Source organism: Triticum aestivum, chromosome 3B (assembly GCF_018294505.1).
Source record: "Triticum aestivum cultivar Chinese Spring chromosome 3B, IWGSC CS RefSeq v2.1, whole genome shotgun sequence".
Classification (NCBI taxonomy): Eukaryota; Viridiplantae; Streptophyta; class Magnoliopsida; order Poales; family Poaceae; genus Triticum; species Triticum aestivum.
Window position 1 is genome coordinate 848586556 of NC_057801.1, and position 10072 is coordinate 848596627.

The window sequence follows — 10072 nt, forward strand, 5'->3', positions numbered from 1 at the left end:
CAGAATTTTTTAAGAAAAGTCTTAGAACAATTATTAAAAATTAGGAACTTCTTTTGAATTTTCCAAACTTTTTTTAACACGAACAAATTTTTTAATTATGAACATATTTTAATTTTCTGAACATATTCTGGAAATCACAAACTAAATTTGGAAATGCTAACCTTTCTTGAAATTCTTATTATTTTAATCTTTTATCTTTTCCAAGAGCATCACCATTTTTTGTAAACATGATGTTTTTGAATTTGTATACAAATTTTGAAAAATGTGATGTTTCAATAAAATTTGAAACACGGTCATTCTATGAAAAAAATCTGGAAGATTTCCTGAATGCCAAACAAATATAAAATTCCAAACATTTTTTTCAATTTCATAGAAACTACTCCCTTTGTGGTGCCTAAAACGCCTTATATTAGTTTACATAGGGAGTATTTGTAAAATAAAAAATAAAATAAGAATGAAATCAAAGAAAATTGGCAAAAGAAACAGCTAGAAAAAAAATATGATCATGAGTAATGTCAGCACATGAACCTTGCAAATGGTTCACAAAACAGGTAAAAAAACCAGAATTAACCTTCTAGAAGGTTGGCAAAACCCGTGTGTACGCTAGCTAAAATTTGCCCGGCCCACCCAACCGCTAGGGTCTCATCCTCTCTCTGTTGGAAACTTTGGCAATTTGACGCTTAATTCTTCAAATAGGGTTTGCATTGTGTCCAGACGATTCTAGAATTATCTTGGGAGAGGGAGATATCTGGCCATGTGCCATGATGGGTGGCGAGAGAGAGAAAGGGAGAATCAAAAGGTGTGCTTGACTTTATTTCGGGCTAACCTGCTTACATTTTTTATATTCATGAACATCCAATTTTGGAATTCATGTGACTGTAAACCAAAGGAAATGTCTCCTTACATGATATTTTTATCATATTGTATTTCAGTTACTCATTTCATGTTTTTATTTATTCTTCATTTGTCTATTTAAATTTGTTTGTTTTCTTTTCTTTATAATTTAGATTTTAGTTTATTCATTGCAGCTCTATAATTCACACAGTTTGAATTGTATCATCACTTGTAAGCATGCATCCTTTACTATGACCGGATCCCATACACATACACATGGGGATTTCCTTTGCATTGACTGCTAGTAAATCTTCTTGCTAAGTATTACATCAGGCCAATCCGATGCAACAAACATGTTGAGACGGGGGCCTTTGTTTTAGTGGATTTTGCTTGGTGGCAGGCGGTAATCATGTCTATTTTGGAAGCTGTGCATTATGTACTGTGACCTGATAGGACTGCTATGTTTGTATTTTGGGTCAATCATAACACTGCTATGTGAAACGTCTAGATTTCTTTTAATCCTACTAGTCGTACCAATTCCACTGTTATTATTTTTGTATCTCTATGATTAACATGGAGGCTCATATGACGCTTCTGATTAGTGAAAATAAGATATAAGATAGTATATTCCTATCATTAGCAGCGTGCTCGACTAAAAGGAAACTATTCCATTCCTAATTAACATGACTGGTCGTCAACCCGTGCTACTGCACGGGCTAGCAATTTTTAATATTGTACGGGCAACTGCACATAAAATTATAATATTCTTCATTGAGTTTTGGAAGTTTTGTATTGTCTAACATTTTGTAGAAAAAATATAAAATATATAGGAACTACAGAATAAATATATGGATGTGTTCCCTCAATTATTGGATGCATGCCTGTAAGATTTTAGAAGTCACTTTGTACATTTTAAAAAAAATCCTTCTGACATCCCAAATGAGAAATTGGAAAAAGTGATGATGCTATTATTGTTTAGGCGATGAGCGCTAGCTAGATGTAGTCCTAATCCATGATATATAGCTTTATCCGTCTGATGCCTATGTGCATGTCTCCCTTTGGCTACTATTAAAAAAACTTAATTAAGTACTCTGCACTAGTAGAAAAAGAGCCTAATGTGAAGCTTATTAGTCCCGGTTTGTAACTGAACCGGCACTAATGTGACCATTAGTGCCGGTTCCAACGGCTAGGCGGGCGGCGCTCATTAGTACCGGTTCGTGGGGAACCTTTAGTACCGGTTCGTGCCACTAACCGGTACTAAAGAGGTGGTGGCCTTTAGTACAGGTTGGTGGCTCCAACCGGTACTAAAGCCCCCCCCCCCCTTAGTACGGGTTCGTGCCATCAACCGGTACTGAAGGGATGCGCTGCCACCCGCAGTGCACAATGTTTAGTCCCACCTCGCTAGTTGAGAGGAGCTCGCACCGGTTTAGAAGCCCCGCCACGGCTACCGTGTCGAGCTCCTCTCTAAGGAGGCCTTTGTGGGCCTATTGCAAGTCTTCTGCCCTATGGGCCCTATTGGGCCGTACGGGCCTGCATCCTGGCCCAAATAGAGGTTGGGTTTGTAGTCGTATGCAGGCCGTGCCGGCCCAGTAGGTGGGCTGTTTTTGTTTTATTTCAAAAAAAATCCTACCAACCGGGACTAAAGGTCCCCCAGACCACGGCGCGCCTCGTGCCACGTGGTGGCCCTTTGGTGCCGGTTCGTGCTGAACCGGGACTAAAGGGGGGGGACCTTTAGTCCCCACACTTTAGTGCCGGTTGCAGAACCAGCACTAAAGGCCCCTACGAACCGGTAATATAGCTCCTTTTTCTACTAGTGCTGGCATCATTGTGGTTTTATTCCATCAATACATGAGTTAAATGACCTGCCCAAGCTTCTAAAAAACAATGGGTTTTCTAATGCACTTGCACAGTTTAAGAATTTTATCTCTTTAAATATAATCTAGGATTGGTCTATTAATATATTTTTGTGACATAGATCTCAAAAAGAATTGACAGTTTTTTTTCATTTCAGCGAACTATGTGTTGTCCCAAACGATTTTGGGAGTATACATGTATGGGCGATTTCTGGACATGATTTATTTTGTCCATGAGTATATCCCTTGTGCTTGTGTGTGTGGTGATTTCTGGGTGACAAAAAATAGTGCACGTACCTAGTTGGGACAAGTTGTGATATAAATTTACCTATCGGCTACATGCATGCTTCTTGTACGTTTGGGGAAAGGAAAGCTTTAGTTTGTTTAGTTATGTTAGTTTGGAGGTCTCCTTGTTTCATTTCGTACAAACACAAAAAGCTGGGCGATACTTCTATTTGTAACATGCATGGACTCTTGGGCCTTGTATGTGAAGTGCTAGAGTTTCCTTAGCTCCTTTAATCTGGGATGTTGTCCCCTTCAAAAAAAACCTGGACGTTATAACATGTATGGACTCAGACTGGGTATTCTTTCCTCTCGTAAAAACCAAAAAAACTGGACTTTTTTTTATTGTAACATGTATGGATTCTTTGCTTGTATCGATTAATCATGGACGCATAATTAAGATCTATGGTTATTTTAAAGTACTTTTGAGGATTAACATGGAGGCTCGTATGGTGCTCCCAATTAGTAAATATAAGATTGATGCCACTAACAGGTGTGATTTATATTGAAAATATCGCCAGGTCACAGAAAAACGTGACACTAAAAAAATACTCGAAAATATTTCATGAAATAAATTAGATATGTGTCATACTCGTTAGCACACTGTCTATTTTGTGAAGTTGTGGGTTAAAAACCTTATATTATGCTCTTTTTTTGTTTTTCATCCATTTTAAATTTTTCCACTATTTTTATATGAAGTGATTGTAGCTAATTTCTTTCAAAATTTAAAATTTTATTCAGGTTTTGGAGAAGGAAATCCGAAAAAAAGATTTAGAGGGTTGGTCATCGGACGATTTTTCAGTGATGCGAGAGTTGGGATAAAAGATTTTTGCCCCCGTGATTTTCTCTCATGTCACGAAAGATTTGGAGAAGTGTTTCCTTATCTGGCCGAGGCAAGAGGTGACCGGTTGCAGCTTCCTTTATTTACAAAAGCTAATTATTTGGTCCCACCATTTAAGAAAATCAACAGTTCATACATATCCTTATCTACCAGAGGTAAGAGCGACCATGTTAAAAATGCTTATAAAATAAACATAATCCTTGCTGGCTACTACCTCCGTTCCTAAATATAAGTCTTTCTAGAGATTACACTATGGACTATATACGGATCAAAATGAGTGAATCCACACTCTAAAATGTGTCTATATACATCCGTATGTAGTTTGTAGTGGAATCTCTAAAAAGACTTATATTTAGGAATGAGGGAGTACATAGCACGGTATATTAGTGGGGTGTCCACAGGCTGAGCCTAAATGTTCGGCACATTACTCCCTTCCATGTCTAGCCGTAACAAATGGATCTAAATGTAGTAACAAATAAATATGATTGCGCCGATCTGACTGATGATGGGCAAATCCGAAGGATCAAGGAATCGAAAATCAGGAAGGAAATTATTACTCAAATCCAACCCAATCAAGCTCAATCATTCGATTCATAATTATATTACTAATTGACAAGATACGCATGCATCAACCTCTATGATATATAGAAGGCCGTGAGGAGATCCAGATTGGTCATCCTGCAACAGCGGGCAGGTTGCTCGCACCTAACAAACATGGCGAGACAGTTCATCGTGATGGCGATGGTAGCGTTGCTGCTGCATGTCCAATACACCACCGCTTATTCAGCAGGTGGCATGAGTTCCGCGAGGACAGAAGGCAAAGTAGGAAGTTTCCCTCCACCAATCCCGGCGGACCCCTTACCATCAAGCCTGAAGTCCTCGTCCCGGTCGCCGCCACCAGTGCAAGCCCATCCTCGACAGCGTCGCCCGCCAGCGACACCACCACTGTATTACGTGCCACCTCACTACCACGTGCCGCCACCGGTGCACGCCGACCTCCAGGAAGGTGCATTCAGATCTTGCACTTTAATTTTTGTGAATTATTCGTCTCCTTGCTCTGTTGTAATGATAAATATAATTATCAACCAGCAATATGGCCGCATGCGTCTTTCGGATGCAGAGGCCAGAGGTAAACCTCCTTTTTTTTAAAAAAAGCAATAAAATGCTTCCCTATCTACCTGGAAAAAGGGATGCGCATCACCATTAGAGGCTCTACCCTGCTGTTGGGTGACCGGATCTTTAGATCTGTCATCTAGTCTTGGCTGCGAGTCGGGAATACATAGTTGTCGGTGAAAACCGAGCCGACGTCGGACGATGGCGCCGTTCTGGACCGTTACCTAGATGCAGGCATCGTCCTGTAACTATTGTCGACCCACTCGAGCTGCTTCGGGGGAAATCCTAGGATCTGGTTTTCCAGATCTGGCGATAGCGGCACTGCAGTGTCGTTTCTCTCTTGGGAGCATCGTTTGTGGAGCAGCACTGGAAGACAGAGACATGAGGTGGAGCGTCTTTGTCTTGCACGGAGCTTCGGTTGTGACGTCAAGTCATATCTGGCCGACAGGTGCTACGCTTTGTCACGCCTGTTCAGCAGGTGCTACGCACAACAGATTTTCCAGAGTCTTCCCGTCTGGATGGACGAGCGTAGGGAGGGGGTGCCGCTAGGCGCCGTGGTGGCATCGACAGATGGCCGGACTGGCAAGAATGATGCGGATCTCTCTCCTGGAGATGGGTCAGCGGTTCGATGATGATGGCGGCTTTCTAAAACGTATGCATGTAGTGTATACTTTAGGTCTGTCGCACCGGCTGTTGATTCCGATACCTTATGCAGATGGATCGGCGACGACACCGGTTTTAGATATGGGGAGTGAGAGCACTCCACATTATCATGTTTGTAGGTGTGAGTTGTGGCTTTGGATGGCTTGATATATGTTCTTGTCAGACCTTTATTGAATAAGTAATAAAGATGGATGCATGCATCAATTGATACAGAGGCCGGGGGTCTGAATCTCCTTTTCCAAGAAAAGATAAAAAATTACCGGTCCATATTTTTGTATCCTCAACATCTCGAATCCGGCATATTAATTCTCTTCTCGGGTTGGATGCTTGATCTCTTATGCACATCTCTTTCTCAAGTGGGCTGATTCGTTAGCCCAACGTGCACTCTTCGGCTGTTCTCCAAAGTTTAATTTTTTTTCTTAAGATTCGTATGTTGTTTTTTTGGTATGATAATATGTGTCTCATTTATATAAAGATCATAGTACAACTCCTGGCTGGATGCAGACCATCATGAGGTGCAGTTGATGCTCCTGACACGTCGCTTACCGAGATGTAGTTGCGAAGCAAACCCTTGGAGCGGAGGTCATTCATCATGCGGCACGATTGAAGGTCCGACAAGTTGTCGTCCTCGCGTTAGGCAGCCGAGGAGATCTCTTGCGGGAGGAGTGCACCCGCCGCCATGTTGGCATTACCTGCTGTCGGTGTCAAAACAGATGGATCGCGCGTAGGGGGTCCCGAGCTGTGGGTTTAGGATACAAGGGACGATGAACACGGTGTTTACCCAGGTTCGGGTCCTCTCTAATAGGTAAACTCTATGTCCTGCTTGATTGTATTTTATGTGTATAATGTGGTTACAGAGTCAATCACTGAATAGCGCAACATCGGAGAATCGGCATCCCACTCCATTACAGCACCGGCAACCACTGAATACCGCTACATCAGAGAATCAACGACCCGCTCCATTGCAGCAACGACAGCCGTTGGATAGCTCAACATCTGAGCACATGCACCAACCTGTCCCCATCTGACTTGCGGAATTGGGAACCACCAGCAAGCAGCTACATCACAATGCCGGACGCCTGTTGCATTGCATTGCGGCGCCCACTTGCATTGTTGTGGATCGGCCAGGAAGCATTGTAGTGCCATGTGCCATTGCACCGCCGCAGGGATCCACCGGCAAGAAGCTGCATCACAGTGCCAACGACCTGATGCATCCCAGCACGGAGGCCCGCTACATCGTTGTCGGGATCTGTCGGCAAGCAGCTGCACTGGAGCACTAGGATCGACCGCCAACCAATGCATCACAGCACCTGGAGCCACCGCCGCATGCTCTATCGCCGGACCAGTGCCAACATGATTGCGAGCTTATGCATCATAGATATTGGCAGCGCGGGGAGCTTCGGAAGCATCGCTCATGGCGGAGAGAACCATGTGTGCGGGGAGAGGATGAGTCAGAGACTAGAGACAATAAGGGGCTTGCGTATTTCAGGGGAAGAAAGGAGAAAACGAGTGGCACGCGCAGGGCCCGATTGATTTCTTTTCAGAAACCAGCCGGTTGAATATAAAAGTTTTCCTTTAAATTTTCTATGTGCTTCTATTCTGAATTAAGATATAATCCCTCCGTCCGGAAAAGTTTGTTCCAAACTTGTCACTCAAATGAATGTATCTAGCACCAACATCAATTTGAGGGGAAAAAATTGGACGGAGGGAGTAATCTACCGTTGTTCTTGCACTAGAACGACTTTACTTTGTTGCTCTGTTGAGTTCTGATCTCCCCCCTGACAATGTTACCTTGCAGGTTGTCCATATCCTAGCAACCGTGCTCAAGCACAAGATGATCCGGGTAGGCGGGGCGCTCAAGCCGCGTCTCTGCATGTAGTGGAGCCAGTTGCCGCCGTTCATGGCCAGCTGGGAAGATCCACACTGCCGCAACGATGATTCCCAACCACGCCGCCTTGGGGGCAAGGATAATCACAAGGAGGGAGGATGTTATGGGCATGAAGGAGACCCCAGTTGACAGCGAGACTATCGCAACTACAACCACAACAAAGGGAGGCGATGAGACTGTGATGAGTACCTGACCGCCTGGCATGTGGGCCAGGCCAAGGTTGTGAGTGTGTGAGACCTGCTTGCCGCATGTGGGTGTTAATTAGCTAGCTGGCCCAGATTGGACAGCATAGAGACTTAGGCCAAACAAACAAACCAGAAATTGAGAAGTTGTTCTACCTCCTCGCAGCGGCTATCAGATCCCCTTCTCCCTTCTCCTCCCTTTCCCCAATTCCCCACTAGACCAACCCAGGTCCGTCAAAATCGATTGTGCATGGCGAGAAGATGGAGCGTTGGGCTTGGCCGATCGAGGTGGCGGCGGCGGTGTCCGCCCCGGAACCGATCTTAGCGGTGGTGACGGCAATGTATGGCCCTGATCCGACCATGGTGGTGGCCTCTTCCCCTCCGACAGGGATGATGGGCCAGGTGGTGGGTCCTTATGGCGGCGCTGGTGGCGTATGCGGGTCCAGCCCAGAACTGGTCTTGGCGGTGGTGACGGCGATGTCTGGTTCGGATCCGACCATGGTGGTGGTGTCTTCCCCTCTGACAGGGATGACGAGCCAGGTGGTCGGTCCTTGTGGCGGCGCCGGTGGCGGCAGATCATCGAATCCCGTTCCCAGGGTTGTCGCAGGATGTGTGTGGCGGCCGGAGCATTCTTCGGCGACGATAGCGGCTGGCGCGGCGGTGGGTGCTTCCTGTAGTGCCCGGAATTGGAGCGGCGACGCCTCTTCAACAATGCAGGTGGACTCCGTGGTCGTGTGGGTGACTCGGAGTTTGGATCTGGAGGTGGCGACAACCTTTCTGAGGCTGGTGACGGTGTGGGACGTCCACTACATTAACAGGCCGGGTTCGATGCGGCTCCGCAGGTGATACATGTGCCTCTTTCGGAGTTGTCAGGTAGGGCATGTTTGCCGGCAGGTGAAGCCACCGGTGGATGCGCTACCGGCGGATGTTACGCATGACGTCTTATAATGTGACGTCAAGTCATGCCTGTTACCGGCAGGCGATGCACGATGGCTCTAGGAGAGGTTTCATGGCTAGCCTGTTGCTGTTGGATCGAAGGTGGTGCGACTGTAGCGGAAGGCAGGCGGTATGGGCCATCTTTTGTCTTCCATTGTCTTCTCCAGATGCATGCGGATATCGAGCCGTGGGTAGACTGATAACAGCCGATGGTACAGGTGGCTTGAACGACGAGTTTATGCAGTCCGGTGGAAACACAAGATCTCTGATCGGGCTATGTCGACGCTCGCCCATGTCGTGTCCTTGCCGAAGGTGGTGGATTGAAGCTTGGCTTTGAGGATGAAAATTCATAGTTCAATCTTGTTGTGGACTCGCCATCATCAGCGCACTTGCCGAAGGAGTTGTGTATTTTTAGTTTCTAATGTGTCTTGTAACATAGGGTTATTGGATATCCGGGGGAGTTACTGTCGTGAGGTATACGGCCTCAAGGGTTGTTTTCCACTTCTTTTCGGATGGAGATTGTTTGGCTGCTGAATTTTGCATCATTAATAATATATGTCTGCTTGCATCGTTTTGATGCAAAGACCGAGGGTTATATATCGAGTGCGGCTAATCTGCACCCGGGCTCAGCTGCACCCACGCTTAGAAAAAAATTCAAAAAAATACTAAAAAAATTGAAAAAGTTCCAATTTTTTTTTATGGTGGTAGATAATTTGACGCGTGAGGTGCACCCCAAAATTCAACTCATTTGAGCATCTGAGCAGCTCTCGGCAAAAAAGACAAAATCAGGGTCTGTAAAAATGTTTACTGTTCACGCACTGTTTTTGACCCGATTTGTCTTTTTTGCCGAGAGCTACTCAGATGTCCAAATACGTTGAATTTTGGGGCGCACCTCGCGCGTCAAATTATCTACCACCACAAAAAAGTTGGAATTTTTTGAATTTTTCTAGTATTTGTTTTGAATTTTTTACTGAGAGGGAGCAGATGAGCCCGGGCTCCAGGATGAATTATCCTTATATATCCTCCTTTTTTCAAAATAAAAGTCATGCCCGACAGAGGAGCAATCCAGTTCCAACACAAGGGGCCCATTATACAACTTGGCGAATTTTGGAAGTCCCGGCAATGCAGCCGAGGCTTCTACTTCCTCCCAGGGCCGATCTTGAGATTTGGGGGCCCAGGGCGAAACTAGAACTCGAGGCCCTTATATTATATGAGAATTATAATAATAGCAATGGTTCGAGATTTATAACAACCTCGCCATCGCTCCTATAGCTATTGCGGTAACTGCATCTTCGACATTGCATATAAGTCATAACTTTTTATAAGTTAAATTCTAACCAACTTTAGGCTCAACATTCGAGGGGGCATAATAAATTCAAACGGGGAATTTTGCGGCACATGTAGCACAACCCTCGCGCTCGTGTTGTATTTCGATTCTAATTAATATACACAAATACAAAATGATAACGAAAGACGCTTA